The 25,665-nt window shown below is 38.9% G+C and overlaps 1 pseudogene; it reads left to right on the top strand.

The window, feature by feature from the left end:
- Positions 1–938: 938 nt before the first annotated feature.
- LOC127217658 (galectin-related protein-like) lies at positions 939–24,622 on the top strand (annotated as a pseudogene).
- Positions 24,623–25,665: the final 1,043 nt, after the last annotated feature.

Here is a 25,665-nt window from a genome sequence, read left to right as displayed (position 1 = left end):
CTCTTCCAAAACATTCATAATCTATTCCCTATATTAAATCTCCATCTGCTTTAAAAACTTAGTGCGATTTCTTGGATTTCTTCAAGAGAAGAAAACATTACAACAATCTTTTTTCAAAAACCATTTTCAATAGGTATTTTCATTAACCTATTTCAGAAACAATATAAAAATATCCCTGATCTAACCAGATTTCTAGACATAGATGAGCTCTCAGCAACTTCTATTACCCTACAAATTCGACCTTTCATCTATCTTCCCTCTTGCTGAATCCCCGAGATAGCTACAACCACTTTGGAAATGTCTCCCCAGTATTTCTGGAAATCTCTAAGGAGGATTTTCATGTCTTTCAATTCAAGACTCTAATATGATTGTGAAAGAAACCTGCCTCAAAGTAGCTTAGGGGAAAAAATGCATGACTTTATGAGTGCAAGTAGCCAGGAAATGTGTAGGCTTATAGCAGATAATTGAAGAAAAGGCTACAGAACCAAAGCCATAGAGGAATGAAAGTCAGTGCCATCAGGAATTTCTCTTCCATATTTGATGGGAGCCTTCTCTAATTCAATTCATTCACTCCTATTGCATACTTCTCCACATGACAGAAGAGTCAGCCATTGGCAGTGCCAACATCATACACAGACCTGGAAATTTATGCTACATTCCTTCCAGTGGCAAGGAAAGAAAGTGAAAAGCATTTTGTTTAGCCACTTCATATCATGCTGCATACTCTGAGTCTTGTCTTGCTGGAGGTTGTTTGTTTATTTGTTTTTGAGGGGAGCATAGGTAATGGGATGAAGGGGCAGGTGAAAGGTACTGTGCTGGCTATTTTAACACAAACTTGAGTTATCTGGAAGGGGGAACCTTAATTGAGAAAAAAAATCCCTCCAAGAGATCTGGCTTTGAAGCATTTTCTTAATTAGTGATTCATGGGGGACACCACTATGGATGGTGTCACCACTGAGCACATGGTCCTGGATTCTGTAAGAAGGCAGTCTGAGCAAGCCCAGGTAAGTGAGGCAGTAAGAAGAACCCCTCCATGGCTTTTACATCAGTTTCTGCCTCCAGGTTCCTGCCCTATTTGACCTCCTGTCCTGACTTCCATTAGTGATGGACTATTGCCTGTAAGTGTAAGCTCAAATAAACTATTTTCTCCCCAAGTTGCTTTTGTCATGGTTTTTCATCACAGCAATATTAACCCTAACTAGTATAGATAGAACCTGAAGAAAAAATATCACCACCAGCCATTCCTAATTGCAATGGTATGCTGGCCCCATCCCACCTCCTTCTCAAAAATCACTCACCTTCTGTTTCCCTTCAGAAAGGAGCAGGCTTTCAAAAGACCACAACCAAACAAGACAAAAAAGATACAGTAAGACAAAGCGAAAGCCCTCCTGCTTAGTTGATTCAGTGGGTCATGTTTTCCTGGTCCTCCATCCCCTTTGACTCTTACAATCTTCCCTCCCCTTCTTCCACATGATTCTCTGAGCTTCAAGGGGAGGGACCCAATGAGGACCTCCAATTTGGACTCTCTGCATACTGTCTGGCCATGGCTCTCTGTAGCAGCTCCCACCTGCTGCTGGGGGAAGCCTCTGATGACAGCCAGATAAAACACAAATCTATGAATGAGTACAGCAGATTATCATTAGGAAACATTCTATTATTTGGGGGGAGGAGGGCGCTCTCCAGGCTTTCTAGTCTCTGATTCCTGTTCATCCAAACAGTGTAAGGCATTGGCACCCTCTTGTACAGTGACCTCAAGTTAAACCAGATGTTGGTTGGTCACTCCCACAAGTTCTGCATCCTCATTGCCCAGCACATCTTGAAGGCAGGACAGAGTGTAGATCGAAGGTTTTGTGGCTGGGTTGGTGTTCCAGTTCCACCACTGAAAGCCTTGCCTGGTTACATAGGATGCCTGGTTCAGGATCCAGATCCTCTGTAACTAGGAGTCATTAATAAGATCACCCTCATAGATTCCTGGGAGTTTCCACTAGGTTTCCATATCACCCCCCCCCTCCAATTGGCCTCCAAATATAGTTGTGTTTGAGTGAAATGTTCTTTGATATCTGTTAGGTCTATTTGGTTCATAATGTCTGTTAGCTCCAGTATTTCTGCATTTACTTTTTGTCTGAAGGACCTGTCCATTGCTAAGAGTGGGACAGTGAAGTCTCTCACTATCACAGTGTGAGGGTCAATATGAGATTTAAGCTGTAGTAATGCTTCTTTTATAATCTTTGGTGTCTGTGTTTGGAACATACATATTAACTGAAATGTCATCTTGGTGGATTTTCCTTTGATGGTTATGCAAGTTTCCTTTCCCATCTATTTTGATTAATTTTGGTTTGCAGTTTACTTTGTAATATATTAAAATAGCTACACAAGATTGCTTCTTAGGTCCATTTGCTTGAAATATGTTTTCTCAACCCATTACACTGAGGTAATGTCTATCCTTGATGTTGAAGTGCATTTCTTGGATGCAACAGAAATATGGATCCTGTTTTTGCATTCAATCTATTAGTCTGTGTATTTTTATTGGGGAATTGAGCCCATTGATATTAAGAGATATCAATGATTAATGATTGCTAATTCCAGTTACTTTGTTGTTGTTATTGGTGGTGGTGGTGGTAGTGGTGGTGGTGGTGGTGTGAGTGTGCTTCCTGTCTTTTAGTTTTGCTGATGTAAGATTGTTTATTTCCTGTGTTTTCATTGGAATTTTCTTCTAGTACTTTCTGTAGGGATGGATTTGTGGATAGATATTGTTTAAATTTGACTTTATCATGGAATATTTTGTTTTCTCCATCTATGGTGATCGAAATTATTGTTGTGTATAGTAATCTTGGCTGACATCTGTAGTCTCTTAGTCTGCAGCACATCTATCCAAGCTCCTCTGGCTTTTAGAATCTCCATTGAGAAATCAGGTGTAATTCTAATAGGTCTCACTTTATATTCACTTGATCTTTTTCCCTTGCAGCTTTTAATGTTCTTTCTTTGTTCTATGTTTAGTGTTTTGATTATTATGTGGTGAGGGGAATTTCTTTTCTAGGCCTATGTATTTGGTGTTCTGTATACTTCTTGTACCTTTATAGGTATGTCCTTCTTTATGTTAGGAAATTATTCTTCTATGATTTTGTTGAAAATACTTTCTGGAATGCAGTTCCATCGTGTAATGGTTAGCACTCTGGACTCTGAAAATACTTTCTGGGTCTTTGAGCTGGGATTCTTCTTTTTCCTCTCTTCCTGTTGTTCTTAGGTTTGGTGTTTTCTTAGTGTTCCAGATTTCCTGGATGTTTTATGTCAGGAATTTTTTAGATTTAGCATTTTCTTCTATTGCATCTTCAATGCCTGAGATTCTCTGTTTCCTACCTTGAATTCTGTTAGTGAAGTGTTAGTGAATATTAGTTAAAGATGTGTTACATTTGTTTTTGCTGTGGAATATTTTTTAGTGATGCAAGGATGTGACTCAGTCTTATATTTTCATTTGTTTCTGTGCCTTCTAAAACACATGATTGGTCTAATAAAGAGATGAAAACTCAATAACTAGGTAGGAGAGGGATGGTTTGGGCTGTCATGCACAGAGAATAAATAGAAGAAGAATGAAAAAAGGGAGGAGAAAATGGAGAAGGAGAAGATGACACCAGGGGCCAGCTACTCAGCTACAGAGCCATTCACAGAGTAAAAAATAAAGAAAGGTACATAGAATAGAGAAAGATAAAAGCCCAGAGGCAGAAGGTAGACAGGCTTGTTTAAGAAAAGCTGGCTAGAAACACATCAAGCTTAGGCTGGGTGTTCATAAGAAAGAATAAGACTCTGTGATTATTTGGGAGCTGGGTGGCAGCTGTAACACCAATAAATAAATGACGCAGAGACTGATATTGGGGCTCAAGCTTCAAGCTGAATAGAAAAGTAAACAGCTGGCTACTAGCTTCTTACCTCTACCTCAGGCTGAAAAGGGCTGGTCCTGTCTCCACAAGCTCTTGCCAAGCCTCGGACTGTAACCTCTCCTCAGCAAGGCTGGAGAATAAATGCTCCGTCTGAAGCCTTGCTTTAGTCTTTCTTACATACTTCCCTAATGCTGGGATTAAGGATGTGAGCTATAATTCTCTTTCAGACTGATTCACTTTTGTGTAGACCTGGGTGGCCTCAGACTCACAGAGATTCGTTTGTCTCTTCATCCTCAATCCAAGGATTAGAGGTGTGTGCTGCCACCACCTCCCAGCTTCTGGCTGCTGGGATAAAGGTGCGTGCCTGGCTTCTATAGCTTGTGGCTGACTTTGCTTTCTGAATCCCCAGGCAAGCTTTAATAAATCATAAACAAGATATCACCACAGGCAGAGCCCCTAAAGAGTAAAAAGTACAAAAAAAAATTACATTGAAGCTTGCCTCTGTAGTTCCTGTTCACATTCTTAAATTTTCCATTTCCAGAGTTCCTCAGTTTGTGTTTTCTTCATTGCTTCTATTTCCAGTTTCAGGCCTTGAGCAGTTTTATTCATTTCCTTCGATTTTTTTTTTGTTTTGTTTTGTTTCTTGGCTGTCTTTAGGGATTTATTCATTTCTGCAAATGTTTGTGTTTTCCTTGCTTTCATTGAGAGATTTAGTCATTGCCTCCAATTATTTGTTTTTGTTTTCCTGAATTACTTTAAGTGATTTATTCAGTTCCTCTTTAAGGTCCTCTATTATCTTCAGATACCTGGTTTTAAGATCGTTTCTAGTAGTTCAGCTATTTTGGAATACTCAGTACCTGCTGTAATAGGGTAGCTGGACCCTGGCTGTTGTTGATTGTATTCTTGCAGTGGCAGCTGAGTTTGGGGTGATTACAGGTCTGTGTGCTGATTTCTGGGTTTGCCTTTGTTGGGTGGGTGTTTTGCTCCTTGTTTTCTGTTTCCTTCTGTTGGCTGTGTGTTGCCTGCTAGGATGGTGTATTCATAGTAAGTACTTGCTGGTATTGGAGGTGGGGAAAGGTGAGGTGGGGGAGTTTGTGGTATCCACAGGAGGTGTGGATACCATTGTTCTTAAAGTCTATTCATGTCACTTCCATACTACATTTTAAGCTTTAAAATCAGAATGTGCAGGACTTCCGACTATGTTCAATGTCTATGCTATATTAGCTATTCAAGGTCCCTTGAAATTTTGAAGGAATTTAAAGATACAAGCCATGCTCCCAGAAACTCAACAAGCCTGGATCAAACAGATTGCATGTTCAAGGCTGCCTGGGAAATGCCTTGTTTCAAAGTTTTTAAAAATGCAAAAAAAAAAAAAAATGCAAAAGGAGGAATGTAGAAAGAGACTTTTCTCCATCTAGCCTGGGTTCTACTGAACCAGTTTCTGTCCTCCCTTCATGCCCCTCCCCAGGTGCTATGAAATAAATACCCAGAGACATACATACATACATACATACATACATACATATATATATATATATATATATATATATATATCATTGTTTTGGCCATTGGCTTAAGCCTCTTACTAGCTAGCTCTCTCTTAATTATCAACCCATTTTTATTTATCTGTGTATCACCACTTGGCCTTGGCTTACCTAGGTGATGCCCTATCATCCGGCCTCCCCAGCAGCTACATAGTGCTAGTCTGTCCTCCTTCTCCCTGCCTCTTTGTTTGGCAATCCTGCCTAGCTAAATTCTGCCTGTCCATTGGCCAAAACAGCCTTGTTTATCAACTAATAAGAGAAACGCGAAGTTACAGAATACAAAAGACCCCCCCCCCAAATCAGAGGAGGAGAAAGAAGAAGAAAAGAAAGATGAAGAAGGAAGAGGAGGCAATAAATATGGGAGGGAGAAGAAGGGGTAGAAGGGGGAAAGGGTGGAGAAGAGAAGGGGAAATAGAATTCATCTAAGTTGTATTTTTTCTGTTTCTTCTAAAGAAAACCATGGGATATTCACAAGGATTTGATTAAAATCTGTTGGTTACTTTAAGATTGGTTATATCTTACCAATACTAAAGATCCTACTTCATAAGCACAAGACACTTTTCCATTAATATGTGTCTTTAATTTCTTTTAGCGACAATTTCAAATTTATAATATACAAGATTTTTTTATGTCTTTGGTTAAGTCTATTACTAAATATTCTACTTATTTTTGATAATGCTATTACAAATAACACTGTTTTCTTTTATTTATTTATTTCTTTCTCTTATTTTACATATTGATCCCAGATCCCTCTCCCTCCCTCTCTCCCACCCTCCCATGCCCCCCAACCACCCACCAATCCCATTCCCCCCCCCACTCCACAGGGAGGGTGATGCCTTCCAGGAGGGGTCAACAAAATAACACTGCTTCCTTAACTCCCTTTAAATATAGATTTCTCATTGTCACTATATAGAAATACAACTGATTTTGTGAGTTGATTTTTGTATTCTACAACTTGGAAGAATTAGTGTCTCTTTTCTTAGGTAAATTGTTCATATCTTTTGGTAATAATAGAGTAGGCCCTTATCAAATATCTGTTAAATAAAGAAAAATACTTTAAAAAATCCTCCTGTCAAACACTGCGAATGGTACTTTTCATGAGAATACTTCTCTGAAATGTGTCATTTCTCAAATGTGAAAGGCATGCTCAAAATTGTATCCTTTTTTGTCGTTTTTTTGTTTGTTTGTTTGTTTTTTGTTTTTTGTTTTTTGGGTTTTTTTTTTTTTTTTGTTTTTTTGTTTTTTTTTGAAACAAGTTTTCTCTGTGTAACAGCCCTGACTGTCCTGGAACTCATGCTGGCCCCAAACTCACAGAAATCTGCTGCCTCTGCCTCCCAAGTGCTAGGATTAAAGGTATGTGCCACCACCACCTGGCTGTATTATTCTTTATTATTAGTAGGTCAAGGTACCACTATTTAGTCCTAGAACATACAGTGTCTTTCAGCCAGGACTTAAATGTAAGTCATATGTACCTGTACTTACATTTATATTTTGATAACATATCTGTTGTTAAAATATCAAAATATTTATTGATAAATTCCCTCGGAATCTTAAATTCCCCTACCACCAGATTTACCACCTGTGATAAATTGTTTCAGTAGTAGCACATGGTTAAGAAACCACATCTATTCACACCATTTCTCTTGATTGGTTCCCTTCCACATTAATTCGAGGCTTTGCCATGTTATTTGCTTAGGTCACTAGAACATCAACAAATGTATTCTGAGCAGAAGCTGGGAAATTGGATATTGTAGCTACTCATATTAGAATCTAGGTACTATGTGAGGCAGCTCATATCAGCACACTTAAAACACATGATCTAGACAACAGTCAAAAATCAACCAACAGAAATGTAAAAGCATGTTAGTTCACAAAATTCAGACAGGCTACTAGCTAACTATAGCTATATAAGTAACTCTATCTAAGGTGTAAATTTCAATTTGACACAACTTAAAATCACCTTGGAAGAGAATAATAATTGAGGAATTATCTAGATAAGGTTGGCCTATGAATACATCTGACCTATGGTTACCTTCACAAGACCCACACAAGATCAATCCAGCAAAATCTCAGCATAGGTGGCTTAAATGATCTCATCCCCAACCCTTTACTGAGGGGCTATTGGCAGTTGATGTTACTTGAAACAGAGAATTATTCTTTTTTGGGGTAGTCCTACTACAGCCACTGGTAGGATTACATGTTCCAATGGATGGCTGCTATGGAATAATCATTCTGTACACTGTGTAAATTATACTGTTACTGGTTTAATAAAGAAGCTGACTGGCCAGTATCTGGAAAAGATAAGATTAGGTGGGAAAACCAGACTAAGGACACTGGGAAGAAGAAGGGTAGAGTCAGAGGAGTTGCCAAACAGACAGAGAAAGGAAATGGGTGCAAGATGAAAGGGAGGTAATACCATCTGGTAGAATGTATATTAATATATATGGGTTAATTTAATTTGTAAGAGCTAGTTAGTAATAAGCCTAAACTATCAGTTGAGCATTTATAATTAATGGTGGTTATTTGGGAGTGGCTACTGAGACACAGAGAAACTCTATCTACAAATGGCCTCAAACCCATGTACATAAAACCAGCACTTGGGGGACTTAATGTATTATTTTTTTAAAAAAAAATAGCCTGATGTGTCAATGGAGATATAAGGAATCTGAAGGATTTGAAGGGGAAACAATAGTTGAAGATATTTCATTTTCTCTATGTATGAAATTCTCCAAATAAAGAAAAAATTAAATAATATTATAAAATTAAGCCACTACATTTTAGAGTGACTGGTTATAAAGGCAACCTTAGACATTACCTAAATATGAATGAACAAAATTACTCCTCCAGACTCCAATGATGTGAGGTAACAGAAAGTTCCCAAAAATGAAAATGTGCTTATCTCATACCTTTCCCTTTTAGGGAAAAAAAATGAATGTGCATAGCTACCAGCTAATTTAAAATACACTCTGCTTATTTGAAAAAAAATATTTATCAACTACTAATAACACCTGCTGCTAACTGGGTGATAAGTTTCTCCCTTTGAAAACAATGAGAAAAATTTTAAGACTTTTACTCAGTGATTTATTGTCTCAACCTCCTTTAGAAGACAAATGAATATGTAATTCTTATGTGGGCTTAATTCTCCTCACAGTTTTGCCTCCTTTCTCCCCAATTATACAAGAGGAGTAAATCTTACTTGTTAAAGAATTGCATCTCTAAGATCACCTTTTGATCTTCCAGCTAAGATAATCCCCAGTCTATTTCTTTCATGCTCAAACGGTGTTCATTTCTCAGCGTCTTCAAGGAGGTAACCAGCTAATGTTTCTTAAACCCAAAATCTTGCTTTCATGACATCAACAAAGGCCTTCTGTGGATTTCTATGAAGACAAAAGATTCCATTACCAGCTCCCTAAAGGAGGGTAGCTTTGCTGTTCCATGAAGATTTAAAATTCCTTGAACCATGTGTCTTTGAGGTTTGGCAACTCTGACAATTTTACTCTTCTTTGCTCATGAAAATCTGAGGTTCTAATAAACCAGCCAAGTGAAGTCTCTCATAGAAGATGATCTTTAGAGGCCATGGAATTGAGTTTGATTGACAGGAATGTGCCTTTTCTTTTCTGTGCCTGGGATCTTTTATTAGAAATGAAATGGTTTAGTACCCCCCCCCCTTTTTTTTTTTTTTTTTACAAAACCTTATGTCATGCTCTAGGCTTTTGGAGGAGCTGAGGACAAGCTCAGGGTCATTAATCAAGTTTATTTGTGCCTCTCAGAAGGCTGAGGTCTGGATGGATTCAATCCCAATGTGTTCCAGGTGGCTCTCCATGAGCATGGTCTGCACACTTGCCTCCAAAGCTAATCTGACACCTGACCTTGGCTTCAGGAAGGGCAAGGGCTATTAGGGTTACATCTGTGCTAACATTCCCACTCTTGGAAGAAGCCAGTCTTTGATAACAGGCATGATATGTCACCACCACCTTCATACAGGTTTTGTTAGCATATATAAATTATTTGAAACATTTTATTATGGCATTTTCATACAGAAATAAATTATATATTTTGTTCATACTCTTCTTCCATGACTTTCTGTTATTCTCTTCCTTTCACTCCCAATAATCCTCTATTCGCTTCCTAGCTCTATTTCCATGTCTTTTTGTGACCCGGTGAGTTTAATTCGGGTTACAGGAGAATGGGTGAGGAGGTATTTACAGAAGCATGATCAACATCCCAATGGCTACACCACTGAAGAAAATGTCTCTCCCTCCTCTACCAGTCATTAACTGCCTATAGACCCACAGAACCTTGTGCACACTCCTCCTTCCATGACAGAGTGGTGATGGATCAAATCTATACAGTTCTTGTGCAGGAAATATGGCTGCTGTGCCTACACAAAATTTAACTGAAGGAAAGAGGTATTAAGTTGAACTTGGAACCTGGCATGAGTTCACAAGCATAGTGTTTTAGAGGAAAACAATGAGTAGCTACAACAAACACATGATGGTTCTTTTTAATATTTATTTAATTATTTATTATACAGTGTTCTGCCAACATGTATGCCTGTACACTAGAAGAGTGTACCAGATTTCACTTCAGATGGTTGTGAGCCACCATGTGTTTGCTGGGAAATGAATTCAGAATCTCTGGAAGAGCAGCCAGTGCTTATAACCACTGAGACATCTCTCAAGCCCCTAAGATGATGATTTTCATTTTCCTCATATACTATCTCTTTATAATGTCACCTTATCTAGATAGTATTGACAAGTAAAAAGCTATAGTTATTAAATATACACAACTCAGAAAGTTTGAAGGTACTTATGCATGAAATCACCATCATGGAAATATATACATCACATTCCAAAGGACATTCTCTCCCTTATTATTGTGTGAGTGTGTGTGTGTGTGTGTGTGTGAGAGAGAGAGAGGGGGAGATAGAAATATGATATAAGAAGTTTTATATTGCATGCAATATTGTTATTTATATACACAGTCTGACACAGCAAATATAGCATTATTTTACATAACTGAAATTTTATATTTTTTAACCACCCCTCCCAATTTCCCCTTCTACCCAACAACTAGCAATCACCATTACACTCTCTGCTTCTATGAATTTAACAATTACAGATTCCATATATAAGTAAGATCTTACAGTAAGCTTAAGTAATTTCATCTAGTAAATGTTCTCCAAGGGGGAGAGGGAGGGAACTGGGATTAACATGTAAAACAAGCTTCTTTAAAATTTAAATTTAAAAAATTATCCAAAAAAAATGTTCTCCAGACCATCTACTGTAGGAAATATCAGAATTTCCTTCCATCTTCTAAGGTTGAATAATATTCCATTGTGTGTGTGTGTGTGTGTGTGTGTGTGTGTGTGTGTGTGTAATATATATACATGTTTGTTCAAGCTTATTTATCAAGGGTTATTTAGGTTGCTGATACATTTTGGCTACTATGAATAATGTTGCAACAAAATTGAGAATATGAGTATTTCTCCAATGCAGTGATTTCAATTCATTTGAATAATAGCTCACAAATGAAAGTCCTGGGGGGTTGTATGGCATTCTGAATTTAATTTTAAAGAAACTCCATAGTGTTTTTCATAAAGTCTGTACCAATTAACTATTTTTCAACAATGTTCCAGGGTTAAGAAACTCCATAGTGTTTTTCATAAAGTCTGTACCAATTAACTATTTTTCAACAATGTTCCAGGGTTCCCTTTTTATCAATATCCTCACCAATGCTTGTTAATTTTTTTTAATGATGGACATCCTAAAAGATACACAGTGATGTCTAATTGTGAGTTTTATTTGGATTCCCCTTTTCCTGCATCTTTGGGACATTTTTATCATTTTTGAAATAGTGACTATCTTTTATTCTCAATTGACAAGTTATACTTGCAAATATCTATGGGGCAAAAGGTAATGCCATCATTTATTAATATGATATAGAATAAGTAAAGCAGGCTAATTAGCATCCATCTTGTCAAAGCTGATTGCTTAAAGAGGTAGAATATTTGAAACCTACTTTCAATAACTTCTCAATTTACAGTATGTAACTTATTATTTTTTTCTGTTAGCATACAAAGTAATGTGTATTCATCATGACATCCTGTAACATGAATAATAAAAACTCAGAGACAGATATTGAGATTCAAGCTGAAGACCAAAGAAGCAAAGCAGCCAGGCCACAGTAGCTCTTACCAGGTGATCCTGCCTCCACAAATCCTCAGAGTACGATGCAGACTGCACTGCTTTTCACCAAGCCTCAGACTGCAATCCTCTAAGTTCCTGTCTCCTCCAGCTTATGCCTTATATTTCTGTCTACCCCCAGCCATATCACTTCTGTCTCCACCTCCCTTGTGCTGGGATTAAAAGTATGTGGTCTCAAGTGCTGAGATCACCTTTGTGTGAGCTGTTCTCTTTTAGAGTGGATCAGTTTCGTATAACTCAGTGTGATCTTGAACTCATAGAGATCTGTCTACCTCTGTCCCCTGAGTCCTGGGATTAAAGGAGTGTACCATCACTGCTTGGCTCTATGGCTGTGGCTAGCTTTGCATTTTATATCCCCAGTAGCTTTAGTAGATCAAACAATGTATCACCACAATATCCTTCTGCCACTGTCCTCCTGCATGCCTCCTCTCCCATCCAGCTGGTTCCCACCCTATCCCCAGTTTGACCCAACTTCTGCTATCTTTTTTATATATTTTTCATTTTGCATTTCAACTCCAGTTCGCCCTTTTCCCATCCACCTCAGAGGGTGTATGGCCTTCCTTGGGGAGTCAACATATTCTGGCACACCAAATTAAGGCAGGACCAAGCCCCTCTCTCCCCCACCATGTTTCAAGGCTGATCAAGGTATCCCAACACAGAGTGGAGTTACTGATCGTGAGATAGACTGATTCCCATTTTCCTGACGAACCGCCATACTGGTTTCCAAAGTGGCCATATAAGTTTGCCCTCTCACAAGCAATGGAGGAATGTGCCCCTTTATCTGCATCTTCTCCAGTATAAACTGTCTTTGGTGTTTCTAATTTTAGCCCTTCTGACAGGAGTAAGATGGTATCTCAGAGTTGTTTTGATTTGCATTTCCCTGATGGCTAAGTATGTTGAGCACTTCCTTAAGTGTCTTTCAGCCATTTTAGATTCCTCTATTGAGAATTCTCTATTTAGTTCTCCACTCCACTTTTTAATTAGATTATTTGGTGTTTTAGTAACTAGCTTCATGATTTATTTGTATATTTTGGAAATCAGCCCTCTGTCAGATGTGGTGTTGGTGAAGATTGTTTTTCCCATTCTGTGAGCTGCCATTTTGTCTTGTCGACTGTCCTTGTCCTTACGGAAGCGTCTCAGTTTCAGGAGGTCCCATTTATTAATTGTCGATCTCAGTGTCTGTGCTACTGGTATTATTTTCAGGTAGCGATCTCCTGTACCAATTCATTCAGGGTACCTCCCACTTTCTCTTCTAAGAGGTTCAGTGTGGCTGGATTTATGTTGAGGTCTTTGATCCATTTGAAAAAGAATTTTAACAATTCATTTTCCACTGACTATCTGGATGGTTTATTGGGAAGGGGTTATTAATATCTGGGTTTTCATATGGTCTGGACATTAAACCCTAGCCATAGATAAGAGCTGGCATTCTCTAGGCTGCCTTCACTTCACTGATTATTCCCTCTTACTCTGCAGAAGCTTTCTACTTTTATAAAAATCCCATTTATCTCGTCTTAAGATTATTTATTGTTCTACTAAATCTTTTCAGAAAATCCTTGCCTATGCCCATATCTTGACATGTTTGTCTTTCCATGCTCTCCTCTCAGAGTTTCAGGTCTTACATCAACTTCTTTGATCCATGTTTAATTGAATTTTTTTTTTTTTTTTTTTGCAAAGCAAGAGACAAAAAGATCTGGACTCATTCTAAATATGTATACCCAGTTTTCTCAGAACCATTTGTCAAAGAGTCTGTCCTTTCTCTAATGTGTGTTTCTGAAAGCTTTCTCAAAAATTAGATGGGTGTAACTGTGTGGATTTATTTCTGGGTCCTATATTCGATTCCATTGGCTTATATGTTTATTTTTGTGCCTGTATCATCCAATTTTTGTGGTTAAGAGCACTGGTTCCTTGTAACACAAATTAATAAATAACCCAGAGAGTGATATTAGGGCCCAAGCTCCAAGCTAAATAGCAGTAAAGCAAAGCAGCTGCCCTCTAGCTCTCACCTCTAGCTCAGCTGAAAGGGCTGATCCATGCACAAGCTCTTCACTAAGTCTCAGACCTCTCCTTGGTGTGGCTGGAGAAAGAATGCCTCTCTGAAACCTTGATTCTGTCTTATATACTTCCCTAATGTTGGAATTAAAGGTGTGAGCTATAATTCTCTTTTAGACTGAATCACTCTAGCATATCCCTGGGTAGCCTCAGACTCACAGAGATCTGTCTACATCTTAATCCTGAGATCTAGGATTACAGGTGTGTACCACACCACCGCCTAGCTTCTGGCTGATGGAATTAAAGGTGTATGCCAGGCTTCTACAGTTTGTGGCTGATTTTGGTTTTCTGATTCTTCATGCAAGCTTTAATAAATCATAAATAGTATATCACCACAGCTCCTCTTCCAATGGTCCTGAGCTTAATTCCCAGCAAACACATGGTGGCTCACAACCATCTGTAGTGAGATCTGGTGCCCTTTTCTGTTGTGCATAAAGACAGATCACTCATATACATAAAATAAATAAAAACTTTTTAAAAAAAAGAACTGCATAGATTCAAGCCATGCAGGTACTCAGCACTAAGAAGGTGAAGTACATGAGTCCCAAACCAAATGAAGAAGCTATATGCAATGGATCCATGATTGCAAAGGGGAAATCCATTTCTCCAATGGATATATATATATATATATATATATATATATATATATATATATATTACTTCAGGACAAGTCCCATGTCCAGGAGTAGTTGGCAAGCACAAAACATACTTCATGAGTTTTCAAGTCTTTGAGGAAAGAAATTGGAGAAAATATCAGAAGATGGAAAGATCTCCCATGATCATGGATCAGTAGGATTGCTACTTTTGCAATCCTACTGAAAACAATCTACAGATTCAATGCAATCCCCATCAAAAAAAAAAATTACAACACAATTCTTTAAATACCTTGAAAGAACAATACTCAACTTCATATGAAAAAAAAAAAAAGAACCAGGGATAGCTAAAACAATGTTGTACAATAAAAGAACTTCCAGAGGTATCATCATATCTGCTCTCAGGATCTACTACAGAGCTACAGTAATGAAAACAATGTTTCCTTTCTGACGACTTCCTATGTTATGCAGAGGATTTTTAACTTCATGTCATGCCATTTGTGAATTCTCAGGATTCCTTTCAGTACTATTAAAGCCCCTTTAGGAAAGCTCTTAACTATACCTGTATCTTGGAGCACTGACACACGTTTTCTTTCAGAGCTTTCAACATTTTAGGTCTTATATTAAGGTCTTTCAGTTATTTAGGGTTGATTGTTGGGCAGCTTGAGAAATATGGATCTGTCAAAAATTAGTTGGCTATAGTTGTGCAGCTTTACTACTGGGTCCTCTATCCTATACTGTTAGTCTTGATGTCTGTTTTTGTGTCAGTACCACATTGTCTTTGCTACTGATGCTCTATAGCATAATTGGAAATCAGGTACTATGATGTCCTATATTATTCTTCCTGGTTCTGATGGCATTGGCTATTCAGGATTCTTTTGTTTCCACATGAATTTTTGAGATTGGTTTGATAGTTCTGTGAAGACTGTCATTTGAATTATAATGGAGATTACATTGATTATGTACACCATTTTTCACAATTTAATTCTGCCAATCCCTGAGGAGCAACATTTTCTAGAACAATTTTCAGTTTCTTTCTTCATTATCTTATACTCTTCTTTTCAGAGGTCTTTCATCCCCTTGGTTAGGCTTATTCTAGGTATTTTTTAAGTTATTACAAATAGGGCATTTTTACATTTCTATCTCAGCAAGTTTTCGTTGACCCATAGAAAAGTTATTGAATTTTGCATATTATTATCCTGATATTTTACTGAAAATATTGTCAGATTTAAGAATTTTCTCATAATAACCAGCCTGCAATCCACAACCCCAGAGAAGCTAAGTAACAAAGAAGATCCTAAGAGAGACATACATGGATTCCCCAAGAAGGGGAGATAGACAAGATCTCCTGAGTAAGTTGGGGGGGAGGGAGGAAAATGGGGGAAAGGGGGAGGAGAACAAGAGGAAACAGAATAGTTGAGTTTGGAGAAGCTCCTGGAGTCAAGCTGAAGAGAGGGGAAAGCGATAATATAAGCAAAGGAAGACCATGCTGGGGAAACCCACAGACACAGCTGGCCTGAGCTAGTGGAAGCTCACTGACTCCAGACAGACAGCTGGGGAACCTGCATAGGACCAAACTAGGCCCTTTGAATGTGGGTGACAGTTGTGTGGCTTGGGCAGATTGTGGGGCTACTGGCAATGGGACCAGTATTTATCCCTAGTACATGAACTGGTTTTTGGAGCCCATTCCCTATGGTGGGATACTTTTCCCAGCCTAGATACAGTGAGGAGGGCCTTGGCCCTGCCTCAATGTGGTGATGTTATAGACTTTGTTGATTCCCCATGGTTGGCCTCACCCTCTCTGAGGAGTAGATGGGGAGTGGGATGGGGGACAGCAGAGGGAATTTGTAGGAGGGGAAGGAGAAGGAACTTGGGATTGATATGTAAAATAAAAAATTGTTGAAAATTTTTAAAAAAGAATTTTGTCATAGACTCTTCAGGATGCTTCAACTATAGGATCTTTCCATCTGAAAATAGAGGTAGTGTGGTTTCTTTCCCTATCTGTATCCCTTTTATTTCTTTCTCATATATTTTTAAGGTAATAGCTGATATATTTGATTAGTAAGGTAAAGACTGTTATAGCAAGTTCATTTGAAATTAGTAGAAAACAATTTATGACAGTCAAACGATTTGATTACACCTAAAAATGAGAAATATATTCTTTTTAAAGACCAGTGTAAGTGCCCATACACACGTGTGTACATATGGAGAGCACACATTGACCTCCATGTTTCTTCTGTTGCTCTCTGCTTTGTTTTTGAGATTGCGTCTCTCACTGAACTGGAGCTCACTGATTGGCTGGACTGGCTGTCTTGGCAGGTCCCCTGGATCCTCTTATCTCCACCTCCCAGTTCTGGGATGCTGAACACCACACCTGGCTTTTACTTCTCTGTTCTTTTTTTTTTTTATGCAACAAGCACTTTACCCAGTGAATCATTTGCCCAGCCCCAAGAAATACATTCTTTAACTGAGAGTGAAAGAGAGAATGTGGGCAATGGAGAAAGTTGAGTATGCATATTAAACATTCCTAACATGAAGCATTTTGAGTACTACCATATACGGATTTTAGACGTAGAGCAAAGGATCACCAGCCTATAATTCACACCACCAGAGGGACTAGGATACAAGGTGTATTCTAAGAAATTTATATAAGGTCCCTCACAAAAAGGGGAAAGGATAAATCCCCCAGAGTACATGGGAAGTGTGGGGACAGTGAATGGAGAGAGAACTAGGAGAAAGAGAAAGGGAGGAGAGGAAAGCACATGGGACTAGGAAGATTGAGTCAGGGGAGGAATAGAGGAGAGAAGAGAAAGAGAGAGAGAGAGAGCATAAAAGAGGGAGCCATTATTGGTTTGAAGAGAAAACTGAACCTAAAGAAAGGTCTAGAGACCTACAAGACCACCGCCAACTAACACTTTGAGCAACCATGGAAAGGCTACCATAAATTCCCTTCCTGGTTAGTGAGATCAACAACTACCTTATCCACCATCATGAAGCCCTCATCTAGTGCCAGTTGGAGGCACCCATACCTAAACACTGAGTCGAACTGGAATCCAGATCCAGAGAGTGAGGACAAGGCCAGGTTGCAGAAACACATAGAGAAAGCTGACCTGAACAAGGAGGAGCTAATGGTCCCCCAGACTGATATCTGGGAATCCATCATGGGTCTGACTCAGGCCCCCTGAACATGGGTCTCAGCCAGAAGGACTGAGCAGTCTAAGGGACCTCAGACAGTTATTGTATTTGTCTCTCCAAGGAGTTAATGCAGTATTCCTCTTCTCTGGACTTTCCTTGTCTGTTCCTCATTCTTTCACAGAGCCAAGATCCCCTTTAATATGCCCATTGGAATGTTCAATTAGGAACCTAAAATTTTAACGTCCAAACTCCTGTTTTGAGATTTTTCTGCAAGTGATCCCATTCCACTTTTCTGTATTTCAGTTAATGGACTGTTCAATCCTTTTATTACTTAGTCCTAGGGCTTCATAGATGTCCTTGGCTCTTCTCTTTCTCTTCTAGGCCTCACCAAAGTCTTTGGCAATTTCTTTAGTTATACACTAAAATACACCCAGAAGTGGATTTGTTCTTAACACCTTGAGAGCTACTACTCTGATCTAAACATTATTTTCTCTTCCATCTAGACTCAATTCTCAATTATCTTCTAAATATCCTTTGTCTTCTATAGTCTCTTTCTCAACCTAGACGACCCTCTCAAAACTTGAGTCAAATTATGTCATTCTCTCATAGAAAGCTCCAGTAGATCTTCCTTTATCTCAGAGAAAATCCCCCTCATCCTGGTGATCTCTAAGTGTCTCCATGGCGTCACTGACTTATCTCCTATTACTCTTACCTCTTGCTTGCTGCACTACAGCCTTGGTGAGTTTATTGCTGCTTCCAAACACATTAAGTGCCCTCATACCTTCAGGTTTTTGCATTTGATATTCTAAATCCCTTAGTGATCTTCACCTAAATACAAGCAGAGATTATTTACCATTTAAAGGCCTTTCCTTATATGTTGATCACAATAGTTTTAATGCAAGTTGTTTCTTTAGGAATGTGATCTCAGGAAGCAGGGGTGAAGAGGAAGAGAAACACATAAAGGAAGGGGAGAGTTTATATGATGACCATCTATAGAATTGACCACAATGATGGCCAATTGCTTTTTTCAATCCTGCTGGGTGTCTGAAGTGGTTTATGATGTGTACAGCAGCACCATATTCTGGGGATTACAAGGGAGGCCGACTTTCTCATTAACTGCTCATTCCTTATGTAGAAATAGCTACATAAACTGTGGGGCTTAGTGTAAAATAATATAGCACCCCTTGACAAAAGTTATTAGGAGGCTCAAGACAGAAGTGGCCGTAGTCAGAGAAACCTGGAGCACGAGGTAGGAGTCTCAGTATACAGCCCTTATAAGACAGCATCACATTGACTCTGCTTGAAATTGCTTGAATACTCTTTGAAACTACTTACCACTGCTATGGCTGGAATAAAGAAAAAAAAATCCAAGGGAATTCTTAAGTGTTTCACAAGGGGAGTCTAATGAACTCTGTTACACTTTATGCTTTTTCCTACCTTAATTATCTTTATAGCACATATTTGCTAGGTATTTGCCTTCTTCTTCCACTAGAATGTAAACTATGCATGACAGAAACTATATTTTGTTTTATTTTTGTTATGGTCATTGCACCAAGAACCTTCTCTGGGTCATAATGAATACTCATATCTGTTGAATGAATGAATGAATGAATGAATGAATGAATGAATGAATGAATATATAAGTACCTGGTCTCTGAAGTCAAGTGACCTACATTGGCCTACCATGAATGATGCATGTCAATGTATATTAATTGTGTGTCAAAGCCTCTCTCTTTGTGTCTCTGCTTTATTTATGTAGCAAGTTGGTTGACATGTCCTCATTTCCCTTACATGATTGAACATCCTACGTATTATAGACGAAAAACACATTATCCCAAGAACTCACACACATTCATGTCAAAGCAACTTGTTATAGACTAACATAGTGTAAGCAAGCAAGGTATTTTTCTCAGCCAGTTCTTTTACTGGCAGGTTGCATTTTGCAAGTACAAAGAAAGGATTATTTTATTATTTACCTCAAAAAGTAATCTTATAAAAAAAATTTTAAAGTATCACAAATCTAAGCTTTTATATATCAAAAACAACCAGTCAGCTCTACTTTAAATCCTCAGGATGTGTATCTACTCATCAACAGTTTTTAATATGAAGAAGGTGAAGGCAGAAATGGGTACAAGGAATTTAATCATCATCTTTGATCGCCAACCATTTCTAGCAAGAAAGGGTACCAGCAATAGACAGGTTGTCATTGTTCTTATTCCCTGTCCTCAACAAGTCCCTCACTTGGCTATTAAAAGTATGCCTTTAAATGTTTTCCAAGATTTTTTTTTTCTTCAAGTCATTAACAAAAACATATTAACCTAACCTTAAATCATATCTAAAGCTTTATTTTAGCTGTGATGCATACTGAAACCTATAAACACATCTCTCAAACTTCAGATTAAAAGAACATGAGCTATCTTGGCTTTTGGAACTCAATTGTTTTTCTTACTCATTAACCTAAGCCACAGTCTATACAGCTCCCCAAGAGAAACTAGCTACGTGACATTTCCTTGTTCTTATTTTTCTATCCTCTGTAGCCCCTGCTTTTGCAGGGGTGGAAGCAATACTATAACTTGCTTTTTGCTATATGAGTTTTCTCACTAAGCTAACCTCTATCATAATCCCTTAGTTTATTTGTTAAAGACTTTCAATCAGGAGGAGTGATATTATGAGCAAAAGAGTCAAGGCCATGATGGGGAACAGAAACAGCTGATCCAAGCAAGTGGGAGCTCAATAACTCTGGACAGACAGCCTGGGGAACCTACATAAGACTGAACTAGGCCCCCTGAATATTAGTGACAGTTGGGGGGCTTTGGCAGTTTGTGGGTCCACTAGCAGAGTAACCAGTATTTATCCCTAGTGCATGAACTGGATTTTTGGAGCCCATTCCCTATGGAGGGATACTCTCTCAGCCTAGATATGGTGTGGGGGGGTATCCTGCCTCAAGTAATATGACAGGCTTTGTTGATTCCTCATGGGAGGTCTCGCCCTCCCTGAGGAGTGGATGGGGGTGGGATGGGGAGATAGTGAAGGGAGTGGGAGGGTGGGAAGGAGACGGTAATAGGGTTGGTATGTAAAGTAAGATCACTTTAAAAAGAAAAAAATGCTGAAAAACCAAAGACTCTCAATCATCATAACCCTATTTAAACTAATACAATTACTGTATAAAATCATTGCTTCAGTTAAAACAGTACAGCTCAGGAGGAAACCATTTTCATAATAATCCACAAGTAAAAATGTCCAGTAGAATAGGATATTTCCATGAGATAATCATCCCACATTAAGAGCAGTGGAGCTCTCCCTATGCCCATTCACACCATGCCAAATACTGGACAACAGTTACAGTGGCAAACATGCAAAGACACAGCAGTAGCAACTGGCCTCTGGGACTGAGGTTCTCGGGCCCTTGCTTAACTAAGATTCATCCATCTGAACTTTGCTTCCCGGTGGGCTGGCTTCCTTGAACCTTAATTGCCACCTGCTGCTCCTCTGGCATGGCCACCAGCCATGTGTCTTTTACCTCAGTTTCTCCATCTGGCCACGAAGGAATCTAACCAGAGTTAGTCACAACCAGAATCACAACCTGCGGCTTTGAGGTTTTAATCTATAGGGCTTGAAGATTTGGAAGTGTTGACTCAAACATTTTGTTCCCACTGCTGATTTATCACCACAAATGCATTATTAAACAGAAATGGTGCACTACAGTCATTGTACAAGCATCAAGAGAATATTGGAGCCAATTTAACCTATTAATGTTTTTGTTCCAGACTCCAGAGTCATTGCTAAGACCAAAGGAGTCTTACGTTTATTGCATTTCCTTGGAACCACAGTGACATTCAGTGGCCAGTGAAGGCTGAAAACACAAGGCAGAGAAAGCACTTGTATTTATGCTCCAGAAATGCATTAATAACTTTTCTAAGAACATTCTTATTTTGGCTACTCCAATATAACTGGCTCCAACTGTTGCTTCTGGAAATATGGCACAAGGACTAAGAAGACACAGGTTGGACCCAAGCCAAGACTGCCATCAAACACAGACTACTTGTCCTCACCCAGTTGCCAAAGGAATAAAGCAAAAAAATGTATTTTAGGGTAATGTTGTCTTCTAAACACTCCTGTTTTATCCAGAGATTAATGTCTTGCCCAGCCTGCATCAGAGACGCTCCTTACAGGCAGCAGTTAACTAATTCACAGACTCAGAACTGGCCAAAGTCCCAAGAATAAGTGACAGTGGAGTGCTGAGCCCTAAATTTGATGGCTATAACAACGACCCCTCCAAGATTCAGGAAACATCATAAAAGAGGGCCATAGAGAATTTAAGAGCCAGAAGACAGGGAGATTGGCAGCAAAATGATGCCTTGATTTCCCTTATTAAATTCCCTCATTAAATCAACGTCAACTTCAACTACCTAGTGCAGTTGCTTCCAATACTGCAAACTGACAGAAAGGGCATCCAGAGTCAGATAGTGACTCTTTCCATTCCCCTGAAGACCTGGGTCTCGAAAAATATGGATATGGAATGGGGCATGATCAGATAATAGCTAGCAAATGGGGGTGAGCTTGACCCACAGACACTGGTACCCTGGCCTTGGTTGAGGCCAATATTACCATATATACACAGACAGGAGAAAGAACAATTAAGAGAGTAGCCAAAGGGGTAGCATTAGTTGCCTTCTCTGTGTCAGGTACTTACCTAGACTGGTGCATAGCTTTCCTTGTTATTTGTTTGTTTGCTTACTTGTTTTATTTGAGACAGGGTTTCACTCTGTAACTGAGGCTGGCCTAGAATTATTATGTACCTTAGGATGTACCTTAGGATGGCCTCAAACTTCAACCTCTTTCCTCTGTGTAATTTTTTACTATTGTAATTCCCAACTGTCCTGCCTGGTGTAATTCTTAGGACAGCTCTGGAAAATAAGAATAATTATCTCCAGTATACACCACACACACACATTCCTGGAACTACTGTGTCCATTTCTCTTGGATTTTGATAGTTGTTTAAATAAGGTTTCTTACCTAGCATTGGGGACTCAGACAGTCAGGTGTCCTAACTGTGATTTATGTGACTTAGCTCCATCTCTGTGTATACATCTTCCTATCATACTACCAAACTGAAAATTCCGATTTTCTCTTGGAACTTTCTGAGGAAATAACTGTCATTGTTCACTTTCAAGACTGGTCACAAGGGTCTACTGCTACATATACATAGCCAGCATTCCTCAGAGACAAGCATCTATCCAAGGTCCAATCATCTGTGATGGAGAGGGGAAGTAGCAGGTCCTAGGCTGGCCAAGAAAGACTACATTTGGATGTCACTTTCAAAGTCAGAATGCTTGCAAATACCAAGTCCATGTTTCCACAAGCAACATAGGAAGAATCCCTCTTTAATTGCAGTCTATTGCTTGTCACTCATCTATGATAATTACCTGGAACTTTGGGACATTTGGGTTTGAGAGCTCCCAAGTTCCTACCAGCTCTAACTATCTTAAATGGTCAATTCTATATTCTCCTAGATTCCTTTACACTGAAAACATTGTGGAATGACATGGTCTTTCGTTAATGGATAATTTGGAAACAAGCTGGGAAGGCATTTCATTTGCCCTCTGACTGGATTTTCTAAATAGAGACTCTACATCTCCACACTATAAAGGCATTATTCTCCTCTACTGGAATTGTAGTCATTTTATTATGCCTTGTACTATTATCATCTTGTCAAAATGAAACTCTTCCAGAGAGCTGGCAAAGACCTTATCAAATCAATTGGAAGTGATTAAGGACAGTAAAAATAGGACAATTATACATACACCGTTAGACAACGCAAAGAATGAGAATCCAAATAATCTTTGGGTTTTCAGAAGTAAGGTTTACAATGTGGCATTTTGTTGACTCAATAGCAAATTATCAATTCATTAAATGTTTGAACCATTTATCAAATCTGTGAATGACAAAGCAATCAGAGACTTGAATAATCAGGCTCTGAGTCTATTCTTTCTATAAAATTCAAATGCAGCCAGCACAATATAATTTTGTACTTAATGTTACTCATCTAATCAGCATATTCCAGCCCCGATGTGAAATTGTTGTGTAATCACGAGATATAACCGAAATGGAAGCAACAAAAATCTCATTTATATAATCATAACAGGCATGTTATCATGGTTTTCAAAATTAATTAAAACTAATTTACTCTGTTTTCTAAACCTGTTTGTCATAAAATGTTTGGTGAAAGGCAAAAATACTAAAGAACTGAAGAAGCAGATGCAACAATGTCTTTTTAATGCCTGAAGTTTGCTTAGATTAGGTGAAAGAGCTAGCTAATAATAACATGCACGTGGGTTAGTGTGGGGCCGTGGCCCTGGCAGCATGGGAACGCTCCCACATCCAGGGCTCCTCACCAGCCACATCCCAGAGGACAGGCCTGGGGGCAAAGTTTCCAAGAGCAGTTGTGCTTGGAGAGGGGCCTGCAGCCCACCTACACGGGCTTTGCTTCCCTGTGGGCCATGACCTTGAATTTGATCTGGTCTGAGATTCTGAGGATCATCAGAGGCTTAGACTCAGTGGAAAGGCAGGGTTTTGTTTTGCGGTTATATAAAGAGGCATCATGTGCAGACATTGCCTGTGTGTCTGTGGAGGGTTGCAGGATTCCGACAGACTTGTGTTGATTACTCACCCTTCCATTCACTCCCCAATAAGCAAGGGTCTGTGGAAAGCCAATCTGTGTGCTTCTATTTTTTAGAAACTTGATGATGGGCAGTTAAACAACTCCCTGGGTTCTCCAGTTCAAGCCATCGTGTACTTCCCATGACTGATAGGTCCATTTTGTGGGCACATTAAAGATGGCATGTGGCCAGGCAAGAAGGTATTAGTGATGGGCATCGTACACCTCAACCCAGAAAGCTTTGTCATCAGCTTGACCTGCGGTGACTCGGAAGATCCTCCTGCCGATGTGGCAATTGAACTCAAAGTTGTGTTCACAGACTGGCAGCTCCTCAGAAACTCTTGTATCTCAGGAGAAAGGGGTAAAGAACAATCAGCAATCCCTTACCTTCCCATTCATCCTAGACCAGCCGTTCAGGGTGAAGATTCTTTTCGAGCACCCATGTTTCAGAGTGTTTGTGGATGGATATCAACTTTTTTATTTTTGCCATAGTAGTCAAACATTATCTGCAATTGATACCATAAAGATCAATGAGGACCTCCAGATTATCAAGCTGGGCTGATGTTCAAAACTCTATCTTTAATATGATCAAGTGCCACAACTCCATGACTGTCTGAAAGAAGTGTCCTAGCAAGATCTGCGACTTAAAAAGAAAACAAAAGGCAAATGTCACTGTCTCTTTCTGTGCAGTTTAAGTCCAGAATGACAGCTTCATCTGTGGTTTGCCCAGAGGCAGAAAGCTCACAAGAAAGACACTGAGCCACTAAGCCCACAACAAATTAATACATTTATGCTGGATTTTATTCAGACTAAATGAAAATGGATTTGTGATGATTTGTGATTTAGTAACAATTATTCATCATTTCAAAGCAAGATGGTATTTAGAAACAAAAGTGCTTAAGACCTAAAAAACAGCAACGGTACATCAAATTGATACATTTCTGCACTAAAGTGGAATTGTGTAGCACAACCAACATTTTAGTCAGGGTATTTATGTAGAATGTAGATACTACGTAGAATGTAGATTGTGCAAGGTTTGGTTTTTTTAATGTTTTCTTGGGAGTTGTTTTGTCTTTTGTTTTTAGCACAGCATCATTTAACTCAGACTTTTAAGCTTTCTAAGTTATTTATTTATATTCAGTGTATTAATGTATTAGAGAATGAGCAATGTCTACAAATTATGAACTTAAGTCTGAGGTGGAATATTATGTATTCCAATCATAAAATAAGTGGATTTATACCTTAAAGAGTTTGAGCATATTCTCCACTCCCCTCAACTTTGACTTCTTAACATAAATTGCTGTAAGTGCTTTTGGGGAAATCTGGCAACATTTCAATAAAACTCAAGTTTTTGTCGATAATGTGAACTTTTGTTCACATTGCTTTTTCTCCTCTGTGTTATTCTGTAGGAAGTAGGATAAGGTGGGATCCAGTTAAGTCATCTGAGAGATTAAGTGTCAGGATTTCAGGTCATTGAGTCCAGCTAGTAGTGTCTGTACTTCTTCCCCACACTTGCAGAACTGACGAGACAGAAGCTGGGTAGAACCACAGGGTTGTGTTTCACACACAGCATTGGTTCTGGAGAGAAGGGCCCTTGACATTGCT

This window comes from Phodopus roborovskii, unplaced genomic scaffold (genome assembly GCF_943737965.1).
Source record: "Phodopus roborovskii unplaced genomic scaffold, PHOROB, whole genome shotgun sequence".
Classification (NCBI taxonomy): Eukaryota; Metazoa; Chordata; class Mammalia; order Rodentia; family Cricetidae; genus Phodopus; species Phodopus roborovskii.
The sequence above is the reverse complement of the archived record's forward strand: the minus strand, read 5'-3'. Positions and strand labels throughout refer to the sequence as shown.